Below are 13,807 nucleotides of genomic sequence, written 5' to 3'. Positions count from 1 at the left end.
TATAAAGTAAGCAAAACTGGGTCTCTTCCATGGAACTTCTTCAGTTTGCAACCACACAAAACCAGACTGAGTGCTGGGTCAGTGCTGCACATAATATCATAAAGAAAAGGAAAGAAACTTGAGGCACTTGGACTGGAGCATGATTTACACCACTTTTAACTAAGGAAAGCAGTCGCTTTTAAATGAGATGCAGCACCATGCTGGAAATGTGCTAAATGTAACATCAGGAAAGTATGGCAAAGCTTTTTCTTGTTTAATTTTTTGGGTGTTCATTACAATTACATTCTTTGGAATTCTACTTTGCTTTGGAAATAATATAGGTAATGGAAAAAATTTAAGCTTTAGTAATCCTTTTGGACAAAGCAAGTGATAAGCAGGATACCAACGCCACATCGGTCCTGTAGCTCTCAGCTCGTGGTACCAGACATCACAGTGCCTATCTAGCACGCTAGCAGTCCTGCGCTAAGCCTGGCCCTGCTTTAAGGCTAGCCTCCATCACGCCTAAGAGAAGAGAGGAGTCAAGCCACATCTCTGCCCTGCCCTCCCAGCTGTGTGTGGCACTGCCCTGCACCCACAGGAGCCAGGAACAGCCGAGGGGCTGCCTGGGCACCTGGCGGAGCTGTCGGGCTGCCAGGGGGAGAAGTGTCCCTGCCTGCATGCAGGCAGCTGGGGGCACCAGCCCCGGTGGGCACCACACGCTCTGCCACAGGAGAAAGCTCTTTAAAAACATGCCCCACGTGACCTGCTACAGTCACTGGTACCATTGATTTTCTATTAAGTCTCTCAAAGTCTTTTGAGCAGAATTCTAAACTTTAGCACAGGATATCATATTATCAGCAGCTAATAAATACTAAAATACCATCACCTATCACAATTCGGTGATTGCAGCTGCACAGGAAGCTGCAGATGGGTCCATAGGCAAGGAAATCACTTACACACAAATACTTGGACTACTTCTGAATACCTTCTGAAATTGTTCGCTGAACCTAAAAATGTTTACCGTCTGCAGACCTAATACCAAAGCACAAACGTTGTGGCAGGAGAACTGCTCATGCCCACAGCAAACCAAGCAGCTGAAAACAACACTGACAGGGGAAGGAAAAAGTGGTTCCCTGCAATCTTCCAACTCACTAATTTTGAGTAGAGGCAACAGTTAGGGACCACTACTTTTCAGGGTTAGTTTCAATCATCACAGTTCTGTGATAGTGTTTGTAAATTAGGTTGCCAAGCAGAAAATAACAAAGAAGCATACATGAAGAGAAGGGCCATCCCAGCCTAGTCTACTTTGCAGGATGTGTGAATACACTGAGAGAAAATTACTGCAAACTCCACTGTGGATCACAAAGTCAATTCAAACACATTAAATGTCACGGAAATAGCCTGTAGGATCAGTTTTGAATGCATACCACTTTCAAATATTAAGGACCACGTCTTCAAGGAAGCTACAGGTTTAGATTCAGGTTACTACTGACAAACTTTTCATATCGATGCAGCCCTCGTTTTACACTTTGAGAAACGAAATTTAGGATTAGAAAATATTTAGTAGGGTCTCCCAAGACCTATCAGCCCACCAGTAATCATAGCTCTACCCAAAACACAGCAGAACAACAATTGAACTAGTGGCACTTAAAGAGCTAATAACAATGTTGATGTAGCTTAAGGTAGCTGTGTTAACTTCACATTCACTATTTTCCTCCAAGTATCTTTTTTTACTCTAACAAGCATAAAAGAACATCTACAAAACAATCCTTTTTACAAACTAAATCAGGTCCAGAGTACACCAATATGATCTCACCAACAATCATAGTTCACCAAAGTCTGTTGAGGCCCTGATCTCTCACCATGCCCCGTTATCTTCACTACCAGGCCAGTAGTTGTGCTCTCACAAGTACCAGTAATCTTAACTAATTAACTGTACATGAAATCTGATTTAAAAATAAGGGTAAAGTCAATGCTCCTTGGTAAAATTCTGCAAGTACCAGTCCAAAAAAAAATATCAGACTGCACATCAGGAAATAAGCTCAAGCAATTAACGGAACAGTAACAAGGGATGACCTGAAGTGTCTTCAGTAGCGCCACAGACTGACAAAGGAACAGAGTTTTAACAGCAGGGTGATTGGTCCTGCTAGGTAAGTGGAAGATGAGAATGGATTACCCCAACTGGTCTGGTATTCATCTCAGACTTGGTTACCATGACATTCACCTGCCATCCTTAAAGGAGTCAGGTACTAGATACTCCTTTGTATACAAAAGGAAAGTAATCAGTTTATAAAAGAGAAAAACTGACTGCTCAACTTCATATTAAAAAGTCAATGCAAAACTGGGTTTAAAAACAGAAGTTCAAAGATCTTACCACGTTTAATAAATTTCTCCTATTAATAACAATACTTTGAAGACCTCTGGTGTATTACCCAGAATTAAATCAAGGCTTTTATTTCTAAATTCAAAAGAGAACGGCACTCCTCAGCTGGAATCCAATATTCCAGGGGCACCTATTAGCATTGCTGCTGTTAGAAAAAAAAAAAAAAAAAAAAAACACAAAACAAACTGCACAAATTAGATCAAGGTAAAATACACAGGTAAACTTCAGAAGCTCAAATAATCATCACTGCACAAGTCTGAACTTAGGCCTCTCAAGTGACTTATCTACAGATTTCTGAATATCTGAGAGCATTCAATGCAGGTTCAAAGCTTTCAACAGCAAAGTAAATAGTACAAGTTTACAGAAAAAATAGACTCATAATCCTTTTTCCACGGGAAAAGCTACTGAAGACACACACAGTGTTCACAGCGGTTTCTCTGTAAATAACCTGATCAGGTAGCCTGCACTAAGTTATTCAGGAAGAACACAAAAGCACTAAAGGAAGAAATCTTACAAAGGGAATCCAAGACAGAACTGATACAAAAAGAAAGAAAATGAGACATATGAGGAAGGACGGAAAAAGATAAGCAGAGAAATGGGGCTAAAATCCATCTGTTGCAAAGAGGAGTTAAAATCTTGGCAGAGGTCAGCTTGATAAAATTTCACTGATCCACATATCTGGATCATTTTGTGTTATTTTGCTTAATGGGGAACCACTGTACAGAATCTAGGTACCGACACCCTTAGTCTGGAAACTTCATTCAAACAGGAACTTGGTGTTTGACCTTGTACAAGTCAGATGCCTAAGTCCTACCTATGCAAAATGAGGACTCTTCTGTTTTAAGTTGTTCATGAAATGAGCAAATAAAAAGCCATGTGCAATAATTAGCTAACTTACATGAGCTAATACTACAATGTAAAAACCGTACACATTTCTAAAGCTGTGCATGTAGGCATTATTTTCACTTTTTTAAAAATGCAAACATTCCTCTGCAGTGCTAGTGTGTCAGCTGACAGGGCATTGCAAGAACGTGTGGGAACCGTAACTGAAAACCAAAGAAACAACCCTAATTTGCCATAAAATGCAATGTGCAGAAATAGCCACCAACTGATTAATTCAGTTTCTGGTAGGTGTTAATGATTTTAAAAAGCACAGTTAATACCTGAATTCAAAATAACTTCACTGCAATTCCTTCAGTTTTTCCTGCCAGAAATGTTGAGGTCAATTTTCTTTAAATATCCCACTAAAATCCAGATTTAAGGAAGTGATGACAAGGTTCAAACAATAATCTGTAAAATTAATACCCTTACTATTTTATTTTTTTAAATCCAATGGAAAAACAACAATATTCCACCTCAGTTACACTGACTTCTAGCCTAGGAATTCTCAGAGAAAAAAAACAAAAGTACTGTGCCTCCTTTAAGTTATTATTAACACAGAAACAAGGAAAAAGTCTTGGCAGTGCTCACACGCAATTCTCAGTGTTGTTGGAACTACCTGAAACTAAACTTTTTCTTTTTTCTTCTAAGCGTGGCTAAACGCTTTCAAAACAACGGGAATCTTAGGTCAAATAATGCGTTGCTGACTTTAACCGTGCATTTAAAATGGCCAGCCAAATGAAGTGAGCCTGCCCGGGCTTGGTGCGCCTATCCCAGGATAGCCATGCCTACAAAGCCCCCTAGCGGCCGTGCGGCTCCGGCAAGCCCCAGGAGTTCTCGCCAGCACGGGAAACTCTTCCCGACCAAGGCAGGCTCCCCTGAGCAGCAGCAGCCTTTCATTACCACGCAGTAAGCACACACAGCTCAGGTTTTACTCTCGTAGGTACGTCATTTATGGATGTAATGCTTTCAGTCTGCGAGCCAACGTGACTCTGCCAGCAGTACCTAATACCGAACATTTGGCTTCGCAAACTTCCATTCTTTCAGTAAAGGTCAGACAGTATCATCCCTGAAGCATGCCTAACATGCGTAATTTTAAGGACACGCCACATGTTAGCCTACCAAAAACAATGATGTGGAGTATTTTAAAGTTTTATGCAAATTATTCTCGAAGGATGCCAGCACATGGGATTTATCTTCTGTCTTAAGGTTCTGTCAATCTCCCTCTATAAAGATATTAAATCTTTATCAAACAAAAGTAGAATTAGTTTTGTACCATCTACTCAAATAACATTTCCCAAACTTATACAGAACAATCTGTTATTATGATCTGCACATTTCTTTCCTACAAAGTTTGAACAAGGAAAAGCACCTATAGCTTCAGGAAAACACATTTTATCTTGAACCTCAAAAATGTGCAGCATTTGATTGCTAGTGCTAAATATAGGATTTTAAAAACAATTCCGTCTGAGCATGAGGTATTTAATTGGATTATGTTACACATGCAATGCCTTACCTAAAATAAAGTCCAATATCGGTAAGCAGCAGGCATTTGGTTGCAATTATTTTTATTTTGAGGGGTGGGGGGAGTGCGACGACACAACACTGGCAGCCACTTCCTATGGGGATACTTTAAAAAAAAAAAGCATACTATTTAAGTTCAGTATTTTCCAAGCTTTAAAATAACTTGTTACAAAATACACCAAGCTAGTGATAATGTAACAAATGCTTGAACAATTTCTGCTACTGTAAGTGCCATAGATCCTTTAAAAAAAACAAAACTACTATCTTACTATATTGACATCATGCTTTCAGAGCTCTAGTAACACTGAGTTCCAGTAGAATACTATAAAAAGATTGTAGCACTTCTTGAAAATAATTTTCAAAGAAGGAACAAAAGAAGGTAAACCCTCATAAAAACACACCTGGATGACTATTTGCAACACCCTAGTTTTAGATACATACTGCAAGTTTGAAATACAAACGTGTTTTTTTTTCCTGAGAAAACATGTAACTCTGGTCACTGATGTCACTGCTGAAAACAGCTATCATACTGAAGAACCTCAGGAAGGTAAGACAGCACAGAAAAATGTAGCCTACTAATTCCTCATTCACTTATGAACTAAGTGTACAAGTATCTATGCTGTAACTGGCTCCAATGCACAGGTTTAAAATGGACGTTCAATTGACCAGCAAATGCAGTTATCTCTTTACTGCCTTTACTCTGCAGTGTAGAGTTTTTAAATTTCTGTCAAAGATCTTGATTAAGAAAAAAAGAAATCCTCCACTTATCCGCATGACACTGAACTAAAGAATACACATATACCCCCACAGGCCTATTTTGGTCTAGATTTAAAACGTTCCCCTCCTACTTATTAAGGAAATATTCCACGCTGCTATCAAAAGCGATACAGGAGAGGGCAAAAGGGGGCTACAGAGCCAGGGTGGGGTGGATTCTGGGGTGGGAAGGTGACGAGTATGTCCTCCTTCTCTGAGCAAACAGTCTATTTTCAAGGAAAATAGTGCTTTATACTCCTTACGTCCTATATTTTCAACACTATGGCGTTCTATCTGTGGTGCTTTCCTTGGGTGGAGAGAGTCTAAAGGTTATGCTGGTTGAAGCGATTCAAAACGCATGAGAGCTGCAACACTGCAACTGGCTACCCTATTTCAAAGGCTTACAATCCACCTGGTGGAAAAACAGAAACGCACACACATCATTAGGCGAGCGAAGTTTTCTTAAATTTAGCGTCGAGCGATATCTGAAGGTGAAAGGAAGGAGGAGGAGAACTGACAACTGTTCAGATTCACTGGAGAAGCAGGAGCAGCGAGTAGAAGGGGGCGGCGAGGAGGGAAAGAAGTACGGAGAAAGGAGAAAAGGGGGGGGGGGGGGAGGAGGAGACGGGCAGCGGGAATGGGAGAGGGGAGGAAGCCGGAGGAGTAGGGGAAGGAGGGAATGAGGAAGGAAGAGGAGAGGAGCGGGGAGCTCCCTTCCTGCCTCCCTCCCTCCCTCCCCGGGGAGCCGCGGCCAGCTGGCAGCCGCGCACGGCAGGCTCGGACCCTCCCACGGCCCAGGCCTCCAGCACCTGGCCGGGGCCGGCCGCCCCGCTCCCTGCCCTGCCCTGCCCTGCGCGCTCCCCGCTCGGCCGGGCCTCGGCCGCAGCCCGCAGCCCCTCCGCGCCGGGCCGGGCCGGGCCGTGCCGCCCCCTTCCCCCGCTGCCGGCTTGGGGCCGCCGGCCCCTGCCCTCACCTCTGGCCGCCGGGATCCGGCTCCTCCGCGGCGGCGGCGGCGGCGGCAGCATGCCCGGGACGCTCTCTCCACGCCGGCGGCTCCCCCGGCCCCGGCCCCGGCCCCGTCCCCGCGGGGCTGAGCTCGGCTCCGCTCCCCGGCCCGCCGCCGCAGCCCGCAGCCCCCGTCCCGCCTCCCCGCTGCTCCCTTCCCCGGCGCCCTACGGCTCAGTAATGGCGGCCGCCGAAGCCTCCCCGGCTGCCGGCTGCCTGACGGCGCCTCTCGCTCCCCCTAACTTTACCTCAGCAGCTTCCCTTCCCTTCCCTTCCCTTCCCTCCCCTCCCCCCTCCCCTCTCCTCTCCCCTCCCGCCCGCCGCCGCCGCGGCTTCAGCGCGCGCGCTCCCGCCCGCCCGCCCGGCCAGCTGCGCGTGCGCGGGGCAGCGCCTCTTCCTGCTGCCGCTGGAGGCACCGGGAAGCCGGCCGCGCGCCCGACGCTCCACTCCCCCCGCGCCTCCCCTCCCCGTGCGGGCACGCGCGCCGGGCGGCCCCGCTCCTGGTGCCGGCGGCCGCATGGGTGGCGCGGGGAGGGGACGGGGCTCCGGGGGTCGCGGGTTCTAGTCCCGCCGCCGCCCGCGCTGCTAGGCCGAGGCGCCGCGGAGGCGCGTACGGGCTTGTGGCCGCCCCGAAGCGTGCCCGCAGCGAGCCGGGGCTCGGTGCTCAGGGCAGCGATGGGGGCAGAGCGACGGAGTTTGAAACATCCCCGAAGGGGCCGGGGCCGGCCCCAGTCCTCCGCTGCCTGCTGGGGAGGAGACGAGCACGCCAAAGGGCCCCGCCGCCAACCTTGCGTCCCCCTTGCCAGGCTGCTTGGCGTTTTTCACTGTGATTTCCAGGCTTAGCAAATAAAACACAACATACCACTTCGGTCTTTTTTTTTTTCCTTAATAAAGGTCTGGCACCATGAGCAGGCTCTGAGGCCTGCAGAGGTAGATGGCTCGCAAGGCGGCCATAGCCTGGTGCTTCACAGATGGCACCGGGCACCTGGAAACTTCTGGAGTCCAACTTGCCATATTTCACCTTCATCTCCACATGCCGCCACTTTGCTGATGGCTAACGGAAGGTTGCATCCGTCTCCCACCTCACAGGGCTTTCTTAGGTCGTAATCAATGCTTGTGGAGCGTTCACACGATGATGGCAGTGTGAAGTAGCCAGCGCGGGTTTGTGGTGCCACCAGAGCTGGCTCTCTGCACAGAGTGGTAGAGACATGGGGCACAAGGGATGTACACCTCCTTTTCATGAACACATACAAAAGATCAAATGAACATGCTACTTACCCATGCCACATTCAAAGTTTTGAACATGTTACTTGTAACAATAATATTTGATCACTGCGTGATTTGTTCTGTGCATTTTTGTATGGTGCACACATTTCACAGTTTTACACATGAAAATTAAGAAGTTAAATGAACAGGTTAAAAAATCAGGCCCTACCTTAAGACACGTTGCCTGTAAACTTGTTTTTTTGAGAAAATTCTAACTAGCAAAACCCTGTGGTGTTAAATTTGAACAAACAGCCTTACATAGACACTGCCTTATAGGAGAGTATTTCTAGAGATATTTTCTTGGTTATGTCCTCACTAACGAGATAGAAAATTCTTTGACACTGTAATTGGAATGTCTGCGAAAGAGTTTCTGTAGTCACATCTTCTTTAAAAACAAAAGGCAAGCTAAACAAGCCTAAAATCATAAGTTAATTCCAATTTGAATTGCCTTGTTTTGAGAGTTTCTTGTATTTATTTTTGTTCAAATTACATCTTATACATACAAGTCAGGGCATTAAAATCCCATCTCAGATTACCAGAAATAAAGCTTTATATTGATATTCATATCTAGTTTAAAAAATCTTTTGGACTTCTTATTTCAATGAAATAGAAGTTTTAGGGAATGAGACTTATAATTCTGAAACTCTGCATTAATTTTCTTAAGCAGTTAATATGAAAAATGTTCTTAAAGTTCTGTCATGTAGAAGACTTCATGCAGGGATTGATTCTATTGCTTATTTCAAACCTGATTTGACAACTGAAGTGAGCTAAAACTAAAAACCTCAGACAAAGCAAGTAGGCTTACATAGGTATATATATATATATATACATGTATGTATATATATGTGTGTATATATGTGTGTGTGTATATATATATATATATATATATATATATAAGTGTAATGAAGCTGGACATGAGCTTGGGAATAGAAGGAAGCCTTTCCCGGTAAGCTCAAACCTGAAGCACAGAAGGATGGTGCAAATTGCTTCAGTTAGAAGGGGAAGGAAATACCCTTTGTTACAGGGAAGGCAGAGGTACTCTTCATGACAGAGGTACTCTCTTCACAGACACAGGGTGAAAGGCAGAAGGCACAAGTTGCTTCTTATTATGTTAGTCCCCAGCAGACACAGCAGCAGCTTCAAAAGCGGTCCTTGGTGAACGAAAGGAACAGGTTTCCAGGCAGAATTAGATTGGCTGATTCTTCTGCCTCCGACCCTAAATATTGCCTAAAAATTCAATAGAATAGATGTAAAGCCAGAAAGAGATTTTCATATAGATTTGCTCACTTCAGATCACCGCAATAAGAGGAAACTGATGTGCAGTAACTCCATTTGCTAGTTGCCTTCCAGGAACCATGCAAAGTTCTGGCAGGCTACATCAGGCAGCTTGCTATGATTTTGCAGAGCTTATTAAACCCTTTGATTTTGGATAAAGCTACTAAAAGTCAAGAATTATGGCCAGTGAACCAGCAAGCAGGGTTATAAGCTGATTTATGACACACTATTTTTCTTAGATTCTATGAAATTTATAAGCATTACAGTTTAATGTTAACTGTTGGGCGGCGATATACACACAGCCCATTTCAGAGCCATATTAAGGAGACATGCAAGGTTTATAAAATTTCACAGGGACACTGGTGAGGGAATTGAAAATCCATAAGAAAATAGAATACATACAGGTAGTGTTATGCCCTTATGAGATCATAATAATCAGAGCTATAGAGCTGCTTAAAGTTTCATGTCACTAATGAAGCAGTAAGAAGCGTGAAAACAACTTGGTCAAAGACTTTTTGAATGTGAAATAACACAGGGGACCTCACAACTTAGAGGAGGTATAAAATATAATAAGGAAATCTGTTTATTAATTTAGATAGGTTAGTGTTTTGTTGGTTATACAGAAAGACATTTTAGATAAATGTTTTAGTAAACCTTGAGAAACTCAGAAAAAAAAAATCATTAATGATATGCAATATTCGTTATTTGTAACTATTGTTGTTATTTGAGCCTTATTCTTTAATTGACTTCCTCTTAGGAACTGTAATAGTGCAAGGGCTGATTATAAACACAAAAAAAAAAATAAGCATCTAAACACCTGTGCAAGGTGAGCAAAGAAAGTATCATTTTCTTCTGTCTATTTTCTTGGGCAACGTGACCTTAGGAATAAAAAAAAAAAAAACAAAAGCAGCAGCAGCAATCCACCCTTTCCCACACTGCTTCTGTCTCTTACACTGAGCAGGGCCAAACAAGAAAAGAGCTGATTCTCTTTTTCCCCATGCTTTTAGAATTTGGGGATTTCAAACCACAAATCAATTCAGCAATGCAGGCACTTCTCAAGAGTACAGCATTTCCTTAATCGCCCTTGTTCTCCGATCAGGGCTTGCTTTGCACTTGCAAGTTGTGTAATCTCAGTGGTGTTCACAACCAAAAATCAATGTGCTGTTGTTGGTTGTAGAACACGAAGTCTGTACAAATTATTTTACCACAAGCTGCTTTTCAGACCTTTTCCCCAACATCTTTCATTAAACAACAGAATTGCCAGGTCTGTTTTACTTCAAGGAAAAGACACTGTTTTGCATACAGTTGAAGAATCTGTGTTACAGCACCTTCTCTGTGAGAAAATCTTCACATGCTTTGAAATTGTTGTACTGCTTACACTCATGTTAATTCATTGTGTTGCAAGTATGAGCATTTGTACACAGGAAGAGAAGTCAAAATATTAGTGTAAACGCTTACCCTTTCATCTCAAACTACTAAGGAAAAAATGTTTAGTTTCTAATATGGGTCATTTAGATAAATGCATTCACTTACTAAGAGTCCCGCATCACTGCATAATTCCACAGTGTTAAGGGGAAAGCTTCTCACCAACGTTAGTGGTTCCCTGGTCATCAGTGCACCTGCCTAACAGCAGGTAGAACTTTCTGTACTCTTTTCTTCAACTCTATCCTTGACTTTGTTTATTTTTATTGTTTAAAGCAAATCTTTTATTCATTTTTAAATTTATTACTGCACTGTTCACCATTTTTGACTCAATTTGATGATCTGCCATTTCAAAAGGAAAGTCAGGAACATAATCAGTCATTACCCTGAACCTCGATTATGCAAAATCAAGCAATTTTTTCCTGAAGTACTCTTTCTCTAAAGGATTCTTCACTTCACTGCTATTAATAAACAATCAGTTAACCATAGACCACTGTATGGTTTCTACAAGTCAATTATTTTGGAAGTAAACTAAGGGAGATTCTCTTCCCTTAAGTTTTTATTGACTTTATGTGCAGCATAATGATATTTATCTACTGAGAACCAAAAGGAAGTAAGTATTTGAATACGTCAATTCACTACATTATACTAGTTGGCTACATGCATCAGTGTTTACTAAAACCATCATTTAGTTTAATGATTTCTGCGTCACAATTATTCTATGTATACTCACAAAATTCTGTACTGTTTTCTTGTTGCATAGCTGCACTATGGTTCGAGTAACTGAGACTGACAGAACCATAATTCTTTCACGTCTATAAGAAAATCAGGATCCAAACTTTTATTTTCCTACAAAATTTGTTATTTTAGATTATGTTGCCTTATAGTTGGCAGTGTGTAGACAAACTGTAGGAAAGGGAACTGAGTGTGGTCAGTACTTCTGCTACTGATTAGCAAGGTTTTTTTTTTTTTGTTTGTCCTCATCTTTTAAGTGCCTACAGATCACATTCTTGTCATCCAGATCACTCCTGTGGACCAACATTGTGGTATATAATCATATTTCTATGTACTACCAGGAAAATTCTCACTTTGCAGGGGTAAAAAAAAGTAAGTAGTTTGCAGAGGGACATCCAGCAGAGCGTGTTATACAAGAAAGCTCTTTTTCCTGTCTGCCTGTACTCCTGAGGAACGCACAAGAAATCATTGTGAAAGAATGAACTGGCATCTGCCATACAAAGGAAGCTGTCCCAAGATTTGAGTTAGACTGGGGATCAAAACATTTATGTCACACACCAATACTGTAATGGCAGGTACCACATTCACATAATCAGCTCTTTGTGCCATGACCCCTTGCCTTTTTTCTAAGCAAAACTACTTTTCACACTGCAATAGAGAGTCCACAACTCCTGAGGTCCAGGACAACCCAGAACACAGAAAGATGCAACAGAGCAGGGGGAAGAGTGAGTGCACAAAGACCTAGAATCCAGTCCTATGCCTAAACGTTAACCGAAAAAAAAAAAAAAAAAAAAAAAAGCCAGACACACCTTATGTTTTAAATTAGGGGAAAAAATAAAAACAAACCAAAACAAACAAAAAAAACCTTCCAGGGTAAGTTTAGCACTTTGGTATTCACAAGTGAAACCTAAACACTCGGGAGAGCTGTTGCCCAGGTCAGCATTGGGAAGAAAACAGCCAATTGCTTCCGTTTGGGACTTCACTTATAACAAGGCAATTTTACCTCCCGCTGCCAGCTGCTGGCTCCTCCAGCTCGGCCCCACAGAAGCCTTGCCCTCAGCGGAGCACCCACAGCACCCCACAGCCCTCGCCAGAGGCTTGCAACAGGCATGCCCATGGCATCCTCACCAGCCAGCAGGGGCTTCTGCTGTCACCCACGCAGGACTGGATGCCTGGCCCTATGGACTTTCAGATGATAACTCATTTTGGTACAGGCATTAGCCTGATGAAAGGAGGGAAAAGAGGACAGATCTTTGTGAACAACACCTCTCCTGTTGCTTGCTCATTGAAAAAATCAGTGAGTGAAGCACTGGGAGCTGCTGAGAAGAGATTACCCTTATCACAGGTGAACAAGGAGAGGGCTGTGAAGAGAAGATACAGAAAAGAGTCCTGGGGACTCTGGGTATAAGGGAGGCTTGCTTGTGCTATCATCGTGTCTCCCTGTGTGCTTTCACACTACCCAGGTTTTCTGTTTAGAGGCACATTGGGTGTAGGAGTAAAGGAAGAAGAGAGAGTTGGGAATAAGATTTTCTTGGTTGCTTTCTGCTAGATAATTAATATCAATATGTTTTTGTTTCAGGTGCCTTAGGGATTATAGAGCTTGAAGAAATGGGTGGATTTCAGTTGCCTGTTTGCTTTAAAGCTATGATTGAGAATTCCTTTTTGTAAAAGGGGAAAAAAAAAAGGTGCTAAATGTGCCTTGGGAGAGGTGATGGAAAATATTGTGACACTAGTCAAGATGATTGCAAACACAGTAGGGCTGAAATGTGTTCAGCTGACCTAACAAAGCATGAATAATATATCTCCTCATTTGACTACAATATTACTGGTCAAATTCCAAACATATCAAGGTGATTTCAATAACCAAGCTGATGTACTATCAGATATTAACAGTTTAGATGTTACAAGAAAAACATCCTAAAATATTGTTTCTAAAGAAACAGTACTAAACATTATGCTTCAAAGCAGTCTTCTTTATAGGGCAAGCACCTTTCCTTCTCTAATAAAAAGTTGACAGACACCACAGTCTTTTAGTGTCACAAGAAGAGCTGTTTTATCCCAATTACAAGCATCTGATTAAATTTAAAGGCAGCATATGTCACAGGAGAAGGGGGAAGGTTCATTTTACCAACAGAGGTTTCAATTAGGAAATGATCACACCATTGATTACATTATATATATAAATCTACTATTGGGGCTATCTTTATGAAGATATTTTACTTATTTTTACTTTTATTTAGAAATTGTCTAGAACAGCAAATCTGACAGAAATAAAGAATGCTCACCAATTACCAATAAGTTGATTGTAGGCTGCAATAATTTCAAGACAAATTGCAATTATAGGGCTACAACTCTTTGTTTCCTCCCTCACCTGGTCTTAGAGGAAGACCTAAGAAATAAGTATAATGGAAAGGATTGCCAGACTTTGTGTTAAAGGTTAGAGAAACTGAATAGCCTTTTGTTTTGTATACATATTAGAATCCTGGGCAAAGGCAAACAAATGCAGCTATGAAATAATACATCCTCTGGAAATCTATTGTTTGTGCATATGTGTAACACTTTTTCACTCAAAGTGTATATGGCTCA

At 42.5% G+C, this 13,807-nt stretch overlaps 1 protein-coding gene across 3 annotated transcripts in view; it reads right to left on the bottom strand.

The window, feature by feature from the left end:
* Positions 1-6,812, bottom strand: part of ARHGAP5 (Rho GTPase activating protein 5) — a 44,268-nt gene extending 37,456 nt beyond the window's left edge. For 2 of the 3 annotated variants that reach the window (XM_068684438.1, XM_068684440.1), the window contains exons 1-2: positions 6,492-6,812; positions 4,758-4,871 (exon numbers count right to left, since the gene is read on the bottom strand). The gene's annotated coding sequence lies outside the window, so the exon portion shown is untranslated. The remainder of the gene's footprint in view (positions 1-4,757; positions 4,872-6,491) is intronic. The other variant, XM_068684439.1, reaches the window with a different exon arrangement.
* Positions 6,813-13,807: the final 6,995 nt, after the last annotated feature.

This window comes from Anas acuta, chromosome 5, assembly GCF_963932015.1.
Source record: "Anas acuta chromosome 5, bAnaAcu1.1, whole genome shotgun sequence".
Classification (NCBI taxonomy): Eukaryota; Metazoa; Chordata; class Aves; order Anseriformes; family Anatidae; genus Anas; species Anas acuta.
Note: the sequence above shows the minus strand (reverse complement) of the source record. Positions and strands in the feature narration are given on the sequence as shown.